Source organism: Ambystoma mexicanum, chromosome 11 (assembly GCF_040938575.1).
Source record: "Ambystoma mexicanum isolate Mex_15411 chromosome 11, UKY_AmexF1_1, whole genome shotgun sequence".
Classification (NCBI taxonomy): domain Eukaryota; kingdom Metazoa; phylum Chordata; class Amphibia; order Caudata; family Ambystomatidae; genus Ambystoma; species Ambystoma mexicanum.
In genome coordinates, this window is record NC_090934.1 from 346252498 (window position 1) to 346274101 (window position 21604).

The 21604-nt window shown below is 41.5% G+C and overlaps 1 pseudogene; it reads right to left on the reverse strand.

Moving 5' to 3' along the window:
• Window positions 1-19773: 19773 nt before the first annotated feature.
• LOC138504707 (small ribosomal subunit protein eS27-like) lies at window positions 19774-20250 on the reverse strand (annotated as a pseudogene).
• Window positions 20251-21604: the final 1354 nt, after the last annotated feature.

A 21604-nucleotide genomic window follows, 5' to 3' on the forward strand; every position in this document is an offset into this window, starting at 1 on the left:
ATTAAGTGGCTGAAAACACACATTGATAAGTAATTTTTGTTACACCACTGGATAGTTCACAGCTACAATTAAGCAATTACCTTTCAGAAGACTGCTTAGAAATGGCATTGGCATCCCCTGAAATGCACAGATCTAGCCCCAAAAGATTGTGGAGACAATGTTGGATGGTGGGAGGCAGGTAAGTGGTGGACATGGCCATAGATGGTCAATTGGTTGGTTAAAAGCTAAACAACACAAAAGGCTGTGTCCTTCCTCACATCCAATGTCTCTCCAATCTTCATGTTGAATGACAATAGTTTGAGCTTATAGGCATCTTTCACAGCACCACCTAATAGCAAAACCTAACTGGCTAGCTCGTAATTATAGATAAAGAGGCAAGTTTGAGATTAGTGCCCTGTTAGTACACTTAAAATGATTTCAAATTCTAAATAATTTTACCTTGCTTAAACTCTGATCATTGCAGTGTGATCAGGCAACCTGAGTGGTGGTGATACTTTGGGAAGTATCCACCCCAAATAGAAATGAACTGTGAGCGCAATAGGTCTCATAACTTAGATGTTCTCACTTAAAAACATTACAATGGGAATAAAGGTACCTCAGTCTGTGAATACAACGTGAAAATGATTATTGTATGTTATATGACATTCACAGCTTGTTCAGATTCATCAATCAATCATCAATGATGTCTTACAGTACATCTTTGAAGATGCAACTATAGGGGTCAAGCCTCGAGACATACGTGTGTGGTCGTTCTCACCAGCCCTGATTGATTTGTTTCTGATTCAGCACAGTTGACCCAATATTTCAGGATTGTTGTTTTTTTTTAATTTAATTAATTTCTGTGGTAAGAGTAGGTAATTGAGGTTCTATGACAAAGTAGAGGAGAGAGAGAGTGGTGGCCAGGTGGCTGTTTAGGAGATTGATTTGCCAGTTCATGCTGTATATGGTTGGAGGCTGTAAAGCCTTGGGTTCACTAACGTTGTCAGCATTGCAGTCAAGACATCTGATGTCTGGAATTGACCAACTACCTGGCCTGAGAAAACAGGTGCCGATTACACAGGGGCCTTGGGAGCACTTGCCCACTTACTCCCTGAACAATGGTGGGAAGGAGTGTCCTTTTGCCCCCTCCCTTTTTGTGAATCTGGAGTTGAAACTTTTTGCGCTATAGCAAAAACAGTAAAAGTCTGGCTTAAGCTCTAGGCGGCAGAGCTTCTGGCTCCTCTCCTGCTGGGTACAGGATTCATAAATTGTTAGCATGCATCTTGCAAAATTAGCAAGTGCTGCTTACTTCAAAGTGGGAAAGCTACTTATGCCATGCTGACTAATGGACAATTCATGACCTGAGTCTTGATTGGGGGAATAGTTCAAAGCTGTTTTGATGGCATGGGAGCTCTCAAATCAATCTCCTAAACAACCACCTGGCCACCCCTCTCTCGCCTCTACTTTGTCATAGAACCTCAATTACCTACTCTTACCACAGAAATGTATTAAATAAAAAAAAACAACAATCCTGAAATATTGGGTCAACTGTGCTGAATCAGAAACAAATCAATCAGGGCTGGTGAGAACGACCACACACATATGTCTCGAGGCTTGACCCCCATAGTTGCATCTTCAAAGATGTAATGTAAGACATCATTGATGATTGATTGATGAATCTGAACAAGCTGTGAATGTCATATAACATACTATAATCATTGTGCACGTTGTATTCACAGACTGAGGTACCTTTATTCCTATTGTAATGTTTTTAAGTGAGAACATCTAAGTTATGAGACCTATTGCGCTCACAGTTCATTTCTATTTGGGGTGGATACTTCTCAAAGTATCACCACCACTCAGGGTGCCTGATCACACTGCAATGATCAGAGTTTAAGCAAGGTAACATTATTTAGAATTTGAAATCATTTTAAGTGTACTAACAGGGCACTAATCTCAACTTGCCTCTTTATCTATAATTACGAGCTATCCAGTTAAGTTTTGCTATTAGGTGGTGCTGTGAAAGATGCCTATAAGCTCAAACTATTGTCATTCAACATGAAGAATGGAGAGACATTGGAAGTGTGCTCTTTATACCTGCCAATAGTAACATTGTGACTTTTTAGAACAGAATTCAACTAGCACTACACATTTCTCATGTTTAATAATTGTATTAAGATTTAGTTAGTAAACAACCAGACATTTGAGTAATTGCGTATAATAGTTTCAACAATATGGTTAAAAAATGGTAGGCTGAATATGAGGCACGACTAATATAATCCAATTAAAAAGAGATTAACTAGTTTCTAAAAACATGTGTTTTGGAAAAATAAAATCAAGGCATGCCGTGAATAAAATAAGCATTCACAGATAAGTGACTTATATAGATAGAGAAAATTGATTGATCATTGGACTCACTGGGGGACAAACGAGAGACAGACACAATACAAAAAGGAGGGGGATAGAGAAGGTGGGCATTTTTGACATATGTGTTTATAGATCAACAAGGATATATGCAACAAGTATTAACCATTGGTAGAAATTGATATAATTTAGGCAACGAGAAAACATTGTATGAGCCATGAGCAGACATGTTATGATCTAAATAGTTCAGAAAAGGAGCCAATTTCATATTGTACTTGGGTATTGTAACAAGGTAATTAGCCATAGCCTGTTCCATTCTATGTATATAGCAAATATTATTCCACCAGCCCTTAATAAAAATGTTTTGAATACGTTTCTAATTGGCAATAATAAGCTTGATATCAATGACAATAAAAAGCTCATATAAGATGGGTAAAGGGAGTAATCCAATCTTTCTGATAGCAATACTGCCAAGGAAAACGTTATCAAAAGAAAGAGGTAAAAGCAACTTTAAAATTTGCTTTCAAGAATTTCCAAATTGCCTGCCACAACTTAAATACATAAGGACAATTGTAAAACATATGCTTATAAGAACCAGAGGTATCCCCACACGACCAACAATTTCTGTCTGATTCACTATTAGAGTTATAAACGCTTTGTGCATGAATAAGAGAAGATTTTATGTGATGTTGGCTGAGGTGGAGACACATCTGATCCTAGTCCATAGTTGAATCCAAATACTGTCATCGAGGACTAGACCACACTCCATCTCCCATTCGGATTGAACATGCCACTTGATGGTAGGGGAGCCAACGGCAGCAAGCAATTTGTAGAATTTGGCAGCTCTAACATCTGAGGTTGTGGTCAATATTTGTAGGTTAGAGGTATCAGGTGTAAGAACGTTGCTTGTATGTGTCTGGAAGCTGTCAATACAAGCATTAACCAACTTGTTATAAAAGATGAAATCCGAAACCGGAAGGGAGAAAGAACTTCTGAGATCTTGAAATGATGTGAAAGTGTGTTTTTGTATAATTTGATAAACACATCTGATACCCTTGGTGAGCCAAGACCTATGATACAATACTCTGCTGTTGATAGTGATAGACCTGTTATCCCACAAATATTGTGAGAGTTCTAGGAACAGGGATTTGATTGATGGGAAAAGGAAGATTCTTAGGGCAGATCAGGGGGGCCTTGATTGGGTCAGAATATGCAGCAGCAGAGTGTCCAAAAATATAGAACATGTCGATGAGGTCACAAGGGGAAACTAGCTGTTTCTCAAGTCTACACCAGGAGGGGATATCACCAGCTTCAGGCGGGGCAAACCATCAGCTAGTCTGCTTAAGTAGGAAATCATTGTGTTACATTTTGAAGTCAGGAAATCTGACATTTTGAAAAGAGATTTTAAGCATGTTTATTGTGATTCTTTTGCGTTTTAGCCTTTCACCATAGGAAATGAAGCAAAATTGAGTTAATGGACTTGGGAGAGGTACAGGAAGCATTTGTATGTAATATAGGACAATGGGAGATAACATAATTTTGATAGTATCAAGGCATCCCAACCAGGATAGATAAAGAGGGGACCCAATCGAGGACAATTCCTCAAGTCTATTGAGTAAGAAATCCACATTCAATTTGATAGTGCTACTAACCAAGGAGGCAAACCATAAGCCTAAATATTTGAAAGAGTTATCGCACCATTTACAACCAAAGACTTCCAATTCATGTTTAAGGCAGAATGGATTGAGAGGTAATAACTGATTTGTCTCTGTTAGGCTTATACCCCGATACTGAAGAAAAGTCATCTAACTTGGCCAACAAATGGGGAGGTACTGTTTAGTTTTTTTTAATAGAATATAATATTTTCTGCATAAGCAGCTATCTTGGTTTCATAAACACCATGTGAAAACCAGGGGATATTTTTCATCAGATTCTAATATGTTCCAACAGGGGTTCAAGTGATAACACACATATAACGTGAGATAAGGGCACCCCTGCCTAGTACCTCTTTGTAAAGGGAAAAATGATGAGGACTGACCATTCGTGCATATAGAGGGTTTAGGACCAGAATACAGAAGTTTAACTAAAGATATAAAGCCCTCACTGCAACCGTGCCAACACAGGGCCTGGAACATATACTCCTAGTTGACCCAGTCAAAAACCTTCTCAGCGTCTAAGGCAATAGTGGCATAGCGTAATTTGCCATTTCAGTCCTTTGAGATAATGTGCATGGCATCAAATAGAAGCCTTGTGTTGGCCAAGATGTTCCTAGCTTTCACAAAGCACACTTGCTTGGCTTTGATCAATCTGGAAAGGTAAGATTCAATTCTGTTGGCAATGAGTTTGGCGAAAACTCTTACTCCCTACATTAATGATGGTGATAGGTCTATAATTTTTTGCGAGATCCTGACCGTGTTTTGCTTTTTGGAATAGTATGAGAAGTGCCTCAGGGAAGGTTCCAGGTGAAGTACCCTTGGAGATAAAAGAGAAGTATAGAGTTTTAAATCTAGGTGTTAAGGAGCCAGAAAACTGATTACAAAACTCTGTGGACAGACCATCTGGGCCTGGACTCTTGCCTCTTCGCAACCCTTTGATGGCTTTGTTGATTTCCTGTGTAGTGACATCTCCTACCAGATAGCTAAGATCTAATCAGGGATAAGAACGTCTATTTATGTTCCCAAAGAAAGCTTTAAGATTGGACACTGGGACCGATGTCTCCAGGGAATATAAACCTGTGTAGAAATTCTTAAAGACTTCAATAATACCAGAAGGATTCGCAATGATAGAGCATGTCAGATGTTTTAATGCACTTATGCTCTGCTATGCTGCAGCACTGTGTTATGATGGTGCCAGAAATATAAAAATGGCCGCAAAACCCTTGTGCGTGCCAAAACCCTGAAAATCACGCTTTGCAACGCACAAAAAAGATGATCGGCCAATCTGCCAGGCATGTTGTCAGTGGTGGAACAGAGATCTCACTCCTGACATATTTCACTGGGCTCCACAAAATGGAGTACAGAAGGAAAAAGCAGTGTTGTTAAATGAAACCCCAAAATCTTGCTTTAAATCCTTTTTTCTTTGTTACTGAAACTGCAGAATGCCGGTACAAAACACCCTCAAACATCGAAAATTCATCAAAAATTCTTGCTGGGTGCTGCAATTAGTCTAAGAAATCATTGTGAATTTGCAAAGACCTGAAAAGCTGAGAGCATAAAGAAAATTCCACAGCAAAAGTGGCCTGTCTGTGGATCTGGGTGCAGTACCCTGGGCCGCCTGAATGACAGCTATCAAGAGCCTGTCTGATTAAACTTTAAACATGTATATAAACTGAAATCAAATGTTTGCAATCTAAGAGGCCTTTTTACTGAGAGTACCCTATGTTGTTATTGTTTTGATCCCATGGAATAAGTATTCTAGCTGCTATTTTGAAATCACAAGTTTGTTTTAAGCTAAGGAACAATGCAACAGAATTAACAATTAAATCAAGCCTGGCTAAAAGCTACCAAACTGGAATATCAGGTTTCTCCACAGACGGATGGCCTTTCCCCCCACCAAGAAATCACACCAAAGTGATAATTATAGGGTTTGGAAAGAACCTGGTCTACAGAGGCAAAAGGGAACAATGAACAGCTGCCACTAAGGAAATGCGGGGTGTGAGGACAGTCGTAAATGGCCTCTGCCCAGAGCAAACAGGGAGGAGACTGCTTCTGAACTCTAGGGGGACAGAAGGAGGTGGAGACCAACAGCCATCTGTGGCTGAACCTTCACAAAGAACACTTTTTAAAAGACTTATAATTTGCCAGTGAAAATAGATTTTATAAATTGGACATTGCGTTCCTGATGAAAAGGGCAAAATTCTGTGAAAAGCCGAGACAAGATCCCACCGCTACAGGGTTTGGAGGGATAGCTGCTATATAAAATATGTAATCTATATATGTGATTCTTATAGAGGTTGCACATGTGTAAATATGTATGGTGCCAAAAGTAGATTTTGTGTTCAACGGGCCAGGGGTGGATCCTCAGCTTCATAAAATCACACCATAAAGGTGACACCCTGTTTTTATCCTCCTATCAAGGCAGAGAGGAGGCTCTGACCCAATCAACTGTCAAAGGGGCAAGTTTAAGATAAACCAGCCCACACACCCCTTTATCATAGCATAAATAGAGACAGCTCAGCACTCAGAAGGACAGACAGATTCACTCACTATCCCGATGCTGGCGGAGCACCCTGCTAATGAACTTTACATCTTCCTTGCTCCAGACTCCAGAAACTTGGCAAAGCAGAAATCCATTGCATAGCTGAACCATTTTCAGCTAGGCCTCAAATTCCAGAACCAGATCCGCACAAACCTAAGGAGAAGCATCAAAATACAGCCGGGCTGCGCTGTACTGCTTGCCTGCTAAAATAATTATCATCAGAACCAACAAGGGCAGATTCAATCTAGTTCTGTGCCATGCTGTGACCAGAGCCATTGCAGATCCAGTCCAGTCCTGTGCCGTGCTGTGACCAGAGCGCCTTGCTGATGGCAGATCCAATCCTATGTGCCAAGGCGTCTATCTTAGAACCTGATCCAATTCCCTGACCAGAACCTTGATGGACCAGAATCCTGACGGTTCCATTTAAAAACATATCTAGTGAGTATCTATAGAAAGAACTGTGTCACTAGCATATGTACCTTGCTTAGTTAATCCTATCTTAAACCCATCCTATCTTGTACTCAGAACCGGTATTGGAAGGAGTATTTTTGAATTGTCTGAACTCTCTATCCAATCCATCCTATATTCCTCTGTACTAGTATTGCCAAAACTATATCTGCGCTATCTTTTCTCATCTGAAGAAGGTGAGTCCTCTGCAGGCAGTCATTCTGATCAAGTGGCTATGTTCCTGTGGGGTATTTGTTTGTTCATAGTCATCCACTAGTGTAAGAAATCCTTTTTGTCATTTTAAAAGTGCATTCCTGTTTTCCCATCTTGCGCCTATTTCGAAAAAAACTACCTCCACTAAAATGTCCATAACTTCCTCTGTTTTTGTGCTTCTGCTTGTAGCTAACATCCACAGCTTTAAATCGCATCTCAAACTGCATCCCAAATCCATACGGTTCTCCCGTTATCGCAATTATCGCACAGTGACAAGTTTGCCGCAAATTTCGTTTTAGGGAAATTCTGACACATGTAAGACAGCTTTTGATTGCTTCCGACTTGGATTTTAAGATTTCAAATTGTTTCTGGGTATTAAATCATTGCTTGTGTTTGTGTGCAACTATCCAAAGAGGCTCTCATGGGAATTTATAGTAATTTCAGAATTTTTGAATATATTAGTGTTTTATCCAGTTCATTCTATGATGACTCTAAAAGCCATTCTGACAGCTTGACAGTCAATTCCGTTTTTCTCTTGTGTTTGCTGGGGGAAAGTGGGATTGATAGTTTGTGTGAATTCTGCCATTCCTGAATACCTGCTCTATCCTCCTATTTCTTTACATTGCCTATTGGTGGTTGAGGGGTGTGCAAGGGGAACCTTTAACCACAGTGCGATCTGATCTGCACACACACACACACAAAAGTATTTTTCCTGTGCTGAATTGTTTTGCTTACTATTACTCCTTAAAGAGATTATTCTGTGTTACATCACCCCATTGGTGATTATTGTGTACCCATTAAACATAGTGTGATTAAATTGTAAATACATAAATAAATATTTTAACTTTGCAAACCAGCCTGATTCCTGGTTCAGTGTGACCAGGGGGGTTCCAGGAGAGTGGCGTGATATGAGTGGTCCATCGTTCAGAATAAAGAACTTTTAGACAAAAATAAATAAGGATTTCAGTTGTGCATTACACGCTAGGCATTGACTTGGGTGTGTGCCGCATTGAAATCACTTACAAGCAGGAAGAATCTTTAATGTGGGAGATAAGTGTTTTTTTCTTTTCTGGCTTTGAGATAAGAAGCGAGAGCTTTGCGTGCTTTGTTGGAGGTTTGGTAGATTTTGGATTTATATTTTAAGATAGCACCTAAGGCTTGTTGAGTGAGTTTCTTTATTAATTTGAAAACATAAGGACAGGACAGTGCAAAGGCCAATGATTGAAGTGGAGACAAAAAATTGCTTCTCTGCATTGGTAAGCTGAAGGTATAAATCATCAACATCTTTCATTAATCACCTCTTTTTCATACTCAAAAAGGCAATTATGTGACCCCTTGAGGCAACTTTGAAAGCATCCCAATTACTGGTCACCAAGGTATCTTCATCTAGATTTTCAGCAAAAAAACGATGTTGGAAGGACACAAATGACTGGATAAATTGTTGGTCCTTGAGTAGAGAATTATTGCATTTCATTATAGAGGATGGCTTTTCGATATCAGAGAGATTAAATGAGGTGATGACTGGGGCATGATCAGAAATAATAATATTTGAAATGAGGGAATCAATAATAGTATTAGTGAGGGATTTGGTAGTGGGTTAGTCTCCAGGTGTCAATGAGGCCGGTTTCTGTTTAGCAATGCATAAAAGCTTTATAGGAATTGGAACTTTTAAATTAACACTCGGATTTTCTATCTAAAAAGGGATCTTGGACATGGTTCTCATTGCTGCATAAAATTCAATCAGAGACATTTGATTTGAAAATAATTTCATAGCTTCCGTAAGAGAGAGATGGGTTTCCTGTATACAATCAATAGACATATTTAGCTTTTTGAGATGGGAGATCATTTTATACCTCTTAATTGGGTTATTACAGACTTTACTGTTCCAGGTTACACATTTAAACACCATTGTGCCGGCAAGATAGCTCAGTGGGTTGAGCGCTCACTGCTGTGACATGAGCGTGATCTGCAGGTCGGAGGTTCGAATCCCGCCAAGGCCAACTCAGCCTTTCCTCCTTCCGAGGTCCATAAATGAGTACCAATTTTGGTTGGGTGATATTGTATGTAAATATGTGCTCTGTAAAGCGCTTTGGATTAAGGCGCTATATAAATAACACATCATTATCATTATCATTGTACCTAATAAGCATGGTTAGTACTGGTATGCACAAATACCTAAGGAAGAGAATATCGTATAACACTGTGAACGAAATCAGCAAATAAAACAACATGAGCATGGATATATATAGTTGAGAAAAGTGCCCAAAATACCAAGGCAAAGCACAGAAGGGCAAAACAAAAAGAAAAAGGGGAAGGAAGGGGATACTTGACCAAGTGGAGTAATCTAAGAGTAAGAGGTATGACATGGAACAGAATTAAAGATAAAAACAGTATTGGAATAACAGAAAGGATCAAGTTACCACAAGGAAAAAAGAGGGAAGAAGACATAGGAGCAGATGACACCAGCAGGGCTAAAGAATAAAACCAGCCCTGGAAGAAGAGGGTACACAATGTGTGCCCAGCCCACCATCATTGAGAGCAAAGATTAGAGACTGCAATACACAATGATAAAAAAGTCAAGATCCAGAAGAAGAGGAGTTGGTAGGGAGCAACATAACCATACTGTCAGTCCTGAGGGAGCGGATGAAAGTTTTAAGGTCAGTCAGATCATCAAATATTGATGTAAGGCCTTTGCATGTCACCTTAAAACAGCACAGATGATATAGTCCAAATCTGACGTTAATTTGTATCAACGCAGGACAATAAGAGAGGAACTCCTTTCTGCGCTTGTCTGTCTTCTTAGACAAACTATGAGATATGTGAATCCTACTAGCATGCCAGACAAGGGTATTCTTCTCTTTAGCTTTTGAGATGATGAGCTGCAGTTGGGTGTGTTTCAGCAAGAAAAAATATCAAGGTGTGCAGTGGCTATTGGGAAGATTGCGAGCTTCTTACTGGGCCAATGCAGTGTGTACATTGAATATTGATGGGGGTTTCTTTAGAGATATGAAGAAACAGGAGAGCCTAATTCTCCTCACATCCCCCAGGGAGGCCCGTAAGGTGTAGGCTGTTGTGCCTACTTCTGTTTTCCAATTCTTAATTATGTTTTTGGAGGTCCATGACCTCTTTTTCCAACTGAGTGACTACACATAACCAATCGTGCTTTCAATTTCACTCATTCTGTTCTCAAAGACATTCTACCTTTCATCTAATTGCTGTAATTTTTGGTTGGTCGGTGGTTTCGATAAAATGGCCTCAATGGCAGGGTCTGAGCAGGCTAGTGGCGGAGGTGACTCACTTTTGCGTCTTTTATGAGTGGCAGACATAGCTTGCACATCTTTCGAGCCTGTAGCAGTTTCTGTCTGGTTATTTGTACCAGAGGCCATGTTGAATAGTTGATAACCTGATGAAAGATAAAGAAATAGTGAGTATAGAAATATTACACTGGCACAGGAGAAAAATAATAATATCAAAGGTAAAGCCTGAGGTGGTAACTGTGATAGACATTAGAAAAAGATACCTCAAAAATGCAGTCCAGTGCAATTTATTTCATAAGCAAATCCTTTTTTTTCCCTCCTTCCCTTTTTTTTTTCTTTTCCATCGGCAGAAATGTTAAGTAGCCATGTGGTGGCACTGTATAAGCAAAGCAAAAGGCCAACCAGCTGGCTGCATGAACGCCGCCACCAGGGTTCTCCACACAAGAGACGGATGCCTCCCCAGACAGTTGCCGCAGCTCGAGGGGCGAATGGAGGCGCCTGTCCCAGCGACAGAGCGAGCCATAGTGAGGAAATCAGCCGCCAGCAATTGTCGCTACAGGGAGGTGAGGAGAGGGGGAAGATACTTAATAAGTGTAAGGTGTTGCGTTATCAGAAAATATGAGGTGGGCTGGAGCAACGTGCCTATGCGGCTATCTTCCTCTGTGTGAAGCCACGCCCCACCAGCAGTGCACATTTCTATATGCTGCTTATGTGATAAATTAATTGTATGTTATACTTTATAGTTTTTATGTTCATTCTTTAGTTTCTCCTTTTTTCTTTCATTTTCTTGCTTTGACCTTCTACATTTCACTTCATTTCCATTCTTTCTTTCCTTTCTCTTTCATTCTGATTTATTTTGTTCTGTCCATCTCACCTGTCAACCCTCCCTTGTTCTTTGCCATTTTCACATGCTTTCCTCTCTCCCATGATTTTTCGTCAATTTCACTGTCTCCCTTGCTCTCTCGAATGGTGAGTCATTCCACCCCCTGCTCCCAATCGTCATGAACTCTCTTTGGAACCTTCCGTTTTCCAGTGCTCTCTGTTTGGTGCCCAAATCTTCATTTGCAGAGATAAGGCATCACCCTAATATATAGATCATTGATATAACTGGAGATTTAAATGTTTTCCTATTGTGCAGTTTAGTTGAGTGCCGTGCATGCTCCATCCAGGATGCAGTCCTCCACCGCCTGGCTGCAATGCAACCTCCTGATCACTGCACCCTCCCTTGCATCATGAACCAGGGAAAACTAATTTCAGGGAAGAAGCTTCCCTTGCTCTCACTCCGCATGAAGACCAAGTACAGGGCTCCCAGCATCTTTGCAGGATTCATAGCCTTGCAGGAAACAGTCTACCATCCTATCAAGGACTACATGTGCTGTCTGACCTGATCACAACTTCAAATGATATTTCCTCCTCAAGGGTAGAATTTAATTGTACAGACAAGGTTTGTAGTAGAATGTTACCATTCAGGGAGGGATGACTGCAGCAGACTGCAAGTAACTGTGTCTTATCTACAAGTCACAGGGACCAGCCACAAATAAGACGGATCAATATTTTAAAATAAGCAAACGCCTGCTGCAGATCCCTGTGTGCAACCAGAGGGTGCCACTGGATAAGAGACTGGGAGAGAGAAATTGAAGGAAAGAGAGGGAGGGAAATATGGATGGGAAAAGGAAGAGAACTGAAAGAAGGAGGATGGTTGGTAAAGATGGAGATAAAGAGCCAAGGAGAGGATGGGAGATAGAAATGAGGAGGGTAGAGGGGGGGCAGGTTGGACGGGAGAAGAGAAAGAGCAGGTACGTGTGTTTGGGAAGAGAGGTGAGCAAGGAAGAAAGAATGAGGGAGATATGAGTATTTACATGTGGAGAGATAGAAGGAGGGATGAGAAGAAGGGCGAGCGACTGAGGGACCTTGAGGAATGTGAGTGGAAGAGATAGAAGAGGGAAAGGAAAGAGGGGGCAAGACTATTACCATATCATGAACAGTGAAAACCTTTCCTTGACCAAGAGCTTGAAAGGTGAATCCCACTTAATTTTACCCTAAGATTAAATGGTGTGCACCTTTAATTCAACATGTGTACATTAATAAAGCTATACAAAACAGTGCTTGACCAGAGCAAAAGAGAAGCAACAACAATAGTGTAGCAACATCAGTCTACTGCTCTTTCCTGCTACTCTGTGGTCGCCTTTCTATTCCATCCACTCCTACTTCACCTTTGACCCCCAGTCACCTTACATCCATTCCTTGCTATCACCATTCTAGTTTACCACCACTCATATGCCCTACATGCACTGCCATTATGTCTTCTTGGTCTGGATTGGGAGGATAAAGGATACTGCCTCCTCTCCGCTGCCAGTGCTGAGCAATGTGGCCCCTATCCCTTTATTTCATCTCCACTTTAGAGCACTCCACAATGCCTCTTTGAACACTTTGGCTACACCCAGCAGGCCGCTGAGAACCTTTACACTGCCAGAAAGCACCAACACATGTCTCCGATAGACCTCTCCCCATGAGCACACCTCTCCCCATGAGGTCACATTAAAAAGCTGTGTATACTATCCAAATTGTGTGCCATACAAATCCCACATTGCTTCTCACAAATGTTTCTATTTTTTTCCCCAGGTTGAATCTAGTTAGGTAGTTATGCTGTGCTGCTTGTACTTAACCCTTTAGCTTCATTGCAGTATTTTCAGTTTGGAATTCACGCTGGCTTTGTATTGCTCTTCTGGGAAAGCACATTGGTACAATTCTAGCTTGTGGTACATGACTAATCGAATCCATCTTAGACTGTAATGGATAGTGGCAGTGCTGCCATTGATACAACCAGACACAGGCGTGCAATGTTCAAACATTGCAACATAAAGAAATGTGTTTAGGGAACGGCAAAAGGGGCACCAACCTTGGAGGGGGCTCCACAAGGCTGCCTGAGCTAAAGTCAGTTCCCATTGTTCACCAAACACAAATAACGCACATTACGATATATTATGCCGTGCTGCTGAGGCTCTAAATATATTGCATGCCTGTTGTTGACAAGTGCATTCTGCTCTGATCAATACATCATGTAATGCTTTTTGTGTTCACTGTGGTAAACTAGCTTGTGTGTTCAACATGACACAATTCTGGTAGCATTCTCACCTGCCTGTGGGAATTATATTGATCATGTACAATAGCCAAAGTTGAAATGAATATGGAAACATTTCAGTGCCACTGTGATTCAGAAGATAGCTCAGTGTGTTAAGAACTAATTACAGAGATCTGTGTTCATATGCAACATTACAATACCAATTTCCAGCAAAGCCGACACAGACTTTCCTATTTCTGAAGTTGATCAACCTGAATGCATATGTACTTTGTTTTGCACAACAAGTGCTATTATCAACAATATACCTGCACCAGACAGTGGTTGCTATAAAATAAACATAGCATCAAAAAGGTGAAGATCTAGAAATTGGTGTTTTCAGATGGGGAGTTGTAAAACCTAGGCAGCCACTGCCATTGATGAGCATAAAATGTTAGTCCAGAGAAAGGGGATTAGGTACCCAAATTAAAGACTGTGGCACCAAAGAGGTCATGCTTGTACCCTGCCTTTACCAGCAGACAGTAAACTGATCCTGGACAAATCATCATATCACTGACATTGCTGTCCTGTCTTATGTGAAAAGCTTTGCCTTCTCACATGAGGTGGTATTGCTTAGACCACTGCCTGATCTTTCTTTTAATGGAGGCCATTTCAGTGAAAGGGGTTCTAGACAGAAGAGGAAAAACCAAATATCAAAGGCCTCTGGCAAGCATTTTTTAAAGTCTGCTCATTTAAAATCTTTAAAATACAAAAGAGAAACACGGATACAAACCTTTAAGATCACATCAATCAGTAAATGAGTATGCTGGTACTTAAATACTTCCCTTCATGATGGAAACAATGAAGCTAGAATTATTCCAATTTTGAATAATAAACTTCTATAACATTTTGTTTTTAAAAATGGTCATGTTGGTTCATGTTAATTCTGTACTTTCTATGTCAGTTCTATAAAATGTGATTATTTCAGTTAATGTTAAGACATTTAAGAGTGGGTGAAAATCCCAATGTCACCTCTTAACAAATGTCTGATCCTGGGCATCTCATTGAATCTTGTATTGCCTAATTTGGCAATTTTGCTAGTCCCTAAACCTTTCAAAATGGTCGCCCTGTCAGAGTGATGTCGTTCTCAGCATGTGATTTTCAAATCAGCCTCACTCATGGTTTCACTGCCTTTACTGTTGCTTCCTGTATAATAATAGTGAGCATTGATATATTGCACATGACAGCCACTTATTCCTGTTCTCTCTAAGGGAAACACTACTTGAAAACCATGTTGCTCTAATAATCTCAGTCAATCTGGATACTGACACCTTCATGGTAGCTTCTAATATTGATCCACTATCTATGGTATGGTAGGTGGAACTTTCTCTTTGCTTCCAGTTGGTCTCCTGCATCCATGCTTGAGCACTTCAGCATTCTGTGAGGCAGCTTAATCTAAGGGGACCGAAAGGGCGTACCCATGCTTAATTTGCTCTCTGTGAGGCAGTATATCAAGCTATGGGTTGTGATCGCGATGAAGGGGGCGTGACCAGATAGTCTGGATTCATCAATTCATTTGGTTCGGTGGAGGGCCCCCCTAAAATGGCTGTGCCCCAGTACCCAAAAGTGCTTAAGATGGCTCCGGCAACATGTATGCAAAAGCAAAGGTTATTACTAAGGTGGGAAGGAAACATCAATGAATACAATGGACCTGATTTACAAAGCGTTTTCCAAGGGGATTTTCCTATTTAAAAACTCATTTGGAAATTTGGCCCAATGCGTAATGCATAATCACTATTATTAATGTACTTTGTTTCAGAACCTGAAAACATCACCAGAAATCACCAGATTTCTGACACGCAACTATCTTTCAGGCTACCTTCATCGGCCTACTCCTCCTTGCTCATATCTGACTGTCTGTCAGCTATTAAGTCATGGTGTGCTGCAAACGACCTCTGCCTCAACGCCTCCCTTAGCCCTGCGCCCGCACCCATCTGCAAGGCAAGAAACCTTGGGGTCATCTTTGACTACACTCTCTTCTTCTCCTCTCACATTTCATACATCTCTAAAAAGTCTAACTATCAGCTACACCTGCTCAGAGGTACTCTAACTTTTCTAATTTTCCCTCAAAGGCTCACTGTCTCCAAAGCCCTGGTTCTCTACAGGCTGGGCTATTGCAACAGCCTCTTCCTCAACCTCCCTTCTTCTGCCCTGCGCCCACTGCAACTTATCTAGAACAGAACCGCAAGACGTGTCCTTGGCCTCAAGCCCAGGGACCACATCTCTCTGTCGCTGAAATCCCTTCACTGGCTCCCCGTGGCTGCAAGGATCAAATTCAAGAACCTTTGCATTGTCCACAAGGCTTTCTGTGGCCTGGGACCTACCTACCTGCAATGCTGCCTACCTAAATACTCTCCCTCACGAGCCCTCTGCTCATCTACCTCCAACCTTCTGCAAGTGAGCCGCTTCTCCAAGCGGAGATTTGGAGGATGATCCTCATCCTCAGCTGGTGCCTCCCTGTGGAATAGCCTCCCTGCCGCTCTCCGTCTTGAGCCGGTTCTCCTTAAATTCTGGAAACTCCTCAAGACTTTCCTCTTCTCCTCTTCCTTCTCCCTTCCTCTACCCTGCTAACCTAGTTCTCTCCCTCTCTCCCTTACAGCATGCTGACTGGCCACCTGGTGTACCTCATAGTCTCACTGGTCTCCGGCACCCCTGCCAGTCCTCCTTGCACTTGCCTCAGGGCCTTACACCCCACACAAACTCAATGCACTTGAGAAATTAAGCCAAGAAAGTGGCACTCTTTGCACTCACCCCGGTCTCAACCGACCGGGTGCACTTGATCCTCCACTTCCCTCTGTGAACTTGCTCGATCCGTACACACCATGCCTGAAGATTTCCCGTCTGTTCTCCCTTGTCTTCACCGCTTAATTGCACTGTTAAAGCTGCAGAATCGCCATCAGGCCTATTTGCTTTATCCCAAACTGTTAAATGTAATTTTTACAAACTTACCATGCCTGTGCAGACTACTATCGTCTCAGAATTAAGACGACTCTGAGCAACTGTTGTTTTTTCCTCATGTTCCCTCCCTCTTTGAGTGCTTTGAAACACCTGCCCGTGTATAGGCACAATAGTCCCGGGAGGATAGCTCAGCGGCAACGTGCTCGCCTTGGAAGCAAGACAACATGAAGCAACACAGGTTTGATCATCGGGTCCGCGCTTAGAAACCTCTGGGTATTTAAGCGAGTTATAAATACGCAACTAAAACAAACAATTCCTATAGCAGCGCTTCGACGCCCGTGGGCTGTGTGAGCGTTTTAAAAATGCAAATAAATAACCAATGCCATACCATACCAGAACAGAAAATCATTATTTGTGTATCTATCGGAATGTTACATTTTCATTTTCAAAACGGTCACAAGAGGCTGTGAATTTCCATTAGCAGCTTGAATGCTTGCTCTGGCAAAAGTTTAACATTTGTATTTTCTAGTAAGGTTAAGTCGGTCTACAAACGTCAATTCCTGGAGGGAGGATAGCGCAAGCCAACACACTCTCCATGGTAACATGGTGATGCTGTGCGTCAGATTCAGACCTTCAACACACTCAAACCCCTCCAGAGCGATACATTAAGTACAACCTTGTGGATAATATTGATGGTGATACGTAACATCACTTACCAAGTGCTTTGAAAGTGGATTCCTAGTGACAGCAGCACTATATAAATCAAGAGAATTATCATTATTACCTCCTTCCCATTATGACTGGTGTAACTGAAAGGACTTAACAGGATCCTCTGCTAACAATCATAAAGACATGTTAAAGTACTAACGCACAGACAGTGCACTCTACAATAAAAATGCTAAACGGCAAATAATGCAGGAAAAGTTAAGATAACGAGCCAGTATCTTCCTACTTGGACTATTCCCGAGTAGGACAGAGTCATAGATAGTGGCCAGTATGTCCTGTTAGGACTTCGGACAACATGCCATCAATGTCACAAAGAAGAGGTCAGGGAGGGGCATTTGTCTTCTCGATCGAGGTTCAACAGCAATCTGAAATAATGTACACGTGCCACGTGATTAGGTTCTCTGTCAGCGTTAAAATGGGCACCATTGCTTTGTCTGCAGATGCACGAGGGATCACTTCCCTGGATTCTATGCCCACAATAATGTAGCCCGACTATATCTGAGGCAAGCAATTTGCTGTGCATGTTGACATAGTCGTAGTTGGCTGTGGATCATGCCGTGAAAGGGACTACTTTCGCTTCCGAGCCTGCAAATATCCAGAAAAGGTTGCAACGGGGCAGTCATTAAATTATAATTAGATTCTGTCCTTTGATTCAATGGCATCTCCCACTTTCCCTCAGGGACGTCATTTCACCAAAATGCCAAGGGTAGCCGAAGTGACATCACAGGACTTCTGGTCCCCTGATGACATTACAGGAAGTGATTACATTTGACGCCACCCCGAAGTGATATCACGGGAAGCTATGGAACACGACCTTCAACCCGTTGACAAAACAGGAAGTGGCATCACATAGCATTGTACACTACGAAAAATATGGTTAAGATGTCACTATAATATGATGTACATTTCATACAAGAATGGATTGCCATATGTATTGTTAAGATCAATGTGTATAGGCCCATATTACCATATCACTATGAATGCAAACAGACGTCCATGACAAATGGTAATGATGTGTTATTATATAGCACTTACGCTTAAGCGCTTTATATAGAAAAAAATATACACCCAACATCACCTAACCTGTGTTGGTACTCATTTATCGACCTCAGAATGATGAAATACTGAGTTGAGGCATTTAAGAACAGACTAAATCAGTGACTCACCCCATGAAGTGTTCCTGAAATAAACCTTTAATGAGTCTAGCAATTATTGTATAGAATTCCTGAAAGACACATTATTTGGTATTCATATTCTTTCTTATTTAGGGTCAGTGCTGAAAGTATTAGACTTGTGGCACTCCTGTTCTTATTTTTGTTCTTTTTTTTAAGGGGCCTGAACAAGAAACCCATACACTCCAGAAGTAAAGAGCCACATGGTGCTGGCCACAGCCCAGGAGCTTGCATAACAAAAATAAAAAAGAAAAAAAAAAGTTTTTAGGTCGCAAGGGAGACCCCAGAGGTCACAAGGGAGACCTCAGAGGTCGCAGTTTTGACCTCTGGCGACTCACAAAGGACGCCCCTACTTTCCCTTACTGTTTGGAATTCACTGATGGGTAAGACATACTCACTGCATGAGCTGAACACCTTCACCAGTAAAAATAATGTATCTTTCTGTGAGGCAACCTGTATGGCTCGAACCAGTTGTAGAACTCTAGAATGAAATGCTGTGGAGGCAAGGGCCAAAGACCCAAGCTCAGAGGATCCACTGCTAATTGCAAAATTATCTTTAATTCCAGATTAGGATTCCACATTTCTAGAAATATTCTAGAAATATTCTTCTCATACACTAACGTAACTCTCCGCACTTGGTCACAAAACAAGGTGGACACTCTTAAGGAGCACTTAAAGGAGGGAACAGTGTCAGGGTTTTGCACATTTTTCAATTGAAAGGGGCCAGCCCCCCTCAATGGGGGCCCCCGCCAACTGCTCCCATGTTGCCAGTCAGCAGTCTTATAATACGGCAATAGATTATATTATTTTCCTTCTGGGGATCTCTAAATGTGTGCTCCACCGAATGAAGTTTGTAATGAGTGCTGAAACGTGCACATTTAAATAAAAAAAACACATCTGGGCGGTAATAGCTGCCGATTATCATGAGACAGCCATCCAGTAGGGAGCTGAAATAATAAATGCCCACTGAAAAGCCATACAATCTTCTTTGTCAGCAAGGGGCTGATGTGGACGAACCAATGTTAAAAGACAACAAGTGATAATCAGTGGGCATTTAGCGTTTCATCTGGCTCCTGGTTGGCCGCGTTGTGTTGTGATCATTGACTGCTATTAACCCTTTGCTGTATTTGTCTCCATTATAATGTATGCACCAAAGGGTGGGGGGGGGCAACTCTAACGTTGAAATTGGCCCTCGCACTTCTTCAGCTGGGCATGCTTAAAGGAGAATGTCTAAAAGATACCTACTTCTATGGCTAAGTCCCCACCTGGGGATTAATTATTTTTACACCAAAAAAAGATAATCAGATAATCTTCTGCATTAAACACAGTAATTATAATGTAAATATCACCAGACTAGAGATGAGCGGAAATCTCCTTTTTTTGTGGGGGGGGGGGGTTATATCAAAATGTATTGAGTCAGATGGATAAGGCAACAGGTACAGTTTATGAGAGCCCCATATTTCCATCCAACATTCAAATGTTATAGTCCCTTCTCCATTTTTGCACTTTTCCATCACAGATCACTGTTCTGCTCCTGGACTGACGTTCTGTGCCACAGACTGTGCAGGTAGTCCTACTCATTATCACTCAGCATGCTGATGGCACGTAGTGCTGTTTTCGTCTGAAGGAGCATCCTTCTGTGAGACATGCCTTACCCCCTGTGGGCTGGCAGAGAACCGTAGGGCAGCCAATACAGAGCACCACCGTTTGTGCTTGGCTAAAAACAGTGGTGATTTTGTAGCAACCTGGTCACTTCACATCCATTAAGAGTTTGGACTCTGAACAAGACGCTTCTTCTTGTGTTTCCTTTTTTCCTCCTCGGGAGATGGATGCAAGATATCTTTTGCGAGAGGCATGTTTGCGTAGATACATCTGCTGTGGGAAATCTCCTTTTTGAATGCCTATTGGTTGTAATAAATAATGTTCAGTGCTGTTTGGTTACTGAAATATTCACATTTTTTCCTAGATCCATGGAATTACTCTTGTTTGACAGTTTATTGACAGTTTAAAAAAAAGAATGACTGCTTACTCAAACATGACAGTTTGGGGTGTTTGAATAGAATGCGGATTTGTATTTAGTTATGTGATTTTTAATAGCGCAAACCTGCTGGGGAGCAGCAAAGCACTGTATAAAATGGGAGGTTTAAAACAGAGTAGCGGGAAAGAAGGGAGGGCCCGTTGGGTCTTACGCCAGCAGCTGACAGGGAGTTTTTTTGAAGAGAAAGGTCTCAATTTCTTTCCTCGAGTTCTTAATTGTCATCCGGGTAGGCATCAGAATGTTGTTCTAGACTCAGGGTGCATAGCAGTGTTAAACGGGATATCATATTTTGCCTCCTTTCTTGTATATATTGGCCTAAACCCAGTCGCTCTGCAAAGAAAACCGCGTTGCAAAGTTCCGATTCTAGATCGACTTCACCGCCATTTAAGGTCCATCGGTCATTTTGATTTCCATTCCAATGTAACTAACTCTGTGTTCTAAAATGGTGGACAGTGTTTCCCGCTTGTAACTGAGCCTTCCTGCACTTTGTACGTTAGTTAATGTGTAAACTCTCCGTTGGCCGAATGTTTGGGTTGAGTAAAGAGACCTTGTGCCATGCCTGACTTGTAGACAGAGAATTGTCTCCGCCAATAGATCTGATCCACGGACATACATCGACCACAATGTTGAACAAATACTGAACATGGACACTAGCTGAACTGCATTGTAAAGGACATGTGTTAAGGCTTATTGTTAAATCCAAGAATACACTGTTGCCATTGTAACTTGTTTGTATATAAACTGAGGATGATCCATGTGCATATTGTTGGACAAGCCAGAAGTGAACTCGTCACAAACTCTAGACCATGGATTATTAACTTGCAGAGGGGCTGGACATTATTATTGGAAATGTATAAAATGCACAACTGTTTAGATGTCCAGTACCTCTCACTTGTCACACCGAAAGGGCTGGTATTCGCTGTGATGTACTGAGGGCCAGATAGCTATCTGAATTTGTTTCTTTGTAACTGTACAGTATTAGAATAAAGATCTGTGAATCTTTATAAACCCGTGTTTGGTGTATTTCCTTTTGGGGTACTCAGCCTCGATATTTCCTTTTGCTTTCACAGATGGCGCCCGAATAGGGACCCTCAAGATTGATGCCATCTCGTTGAAGGTTGACGCGGCTATCGGACCGGGAATCAAACAGATTAAAAGGGGGCCCCTTTCTTGGATGAGACGCGATACCTCAGCA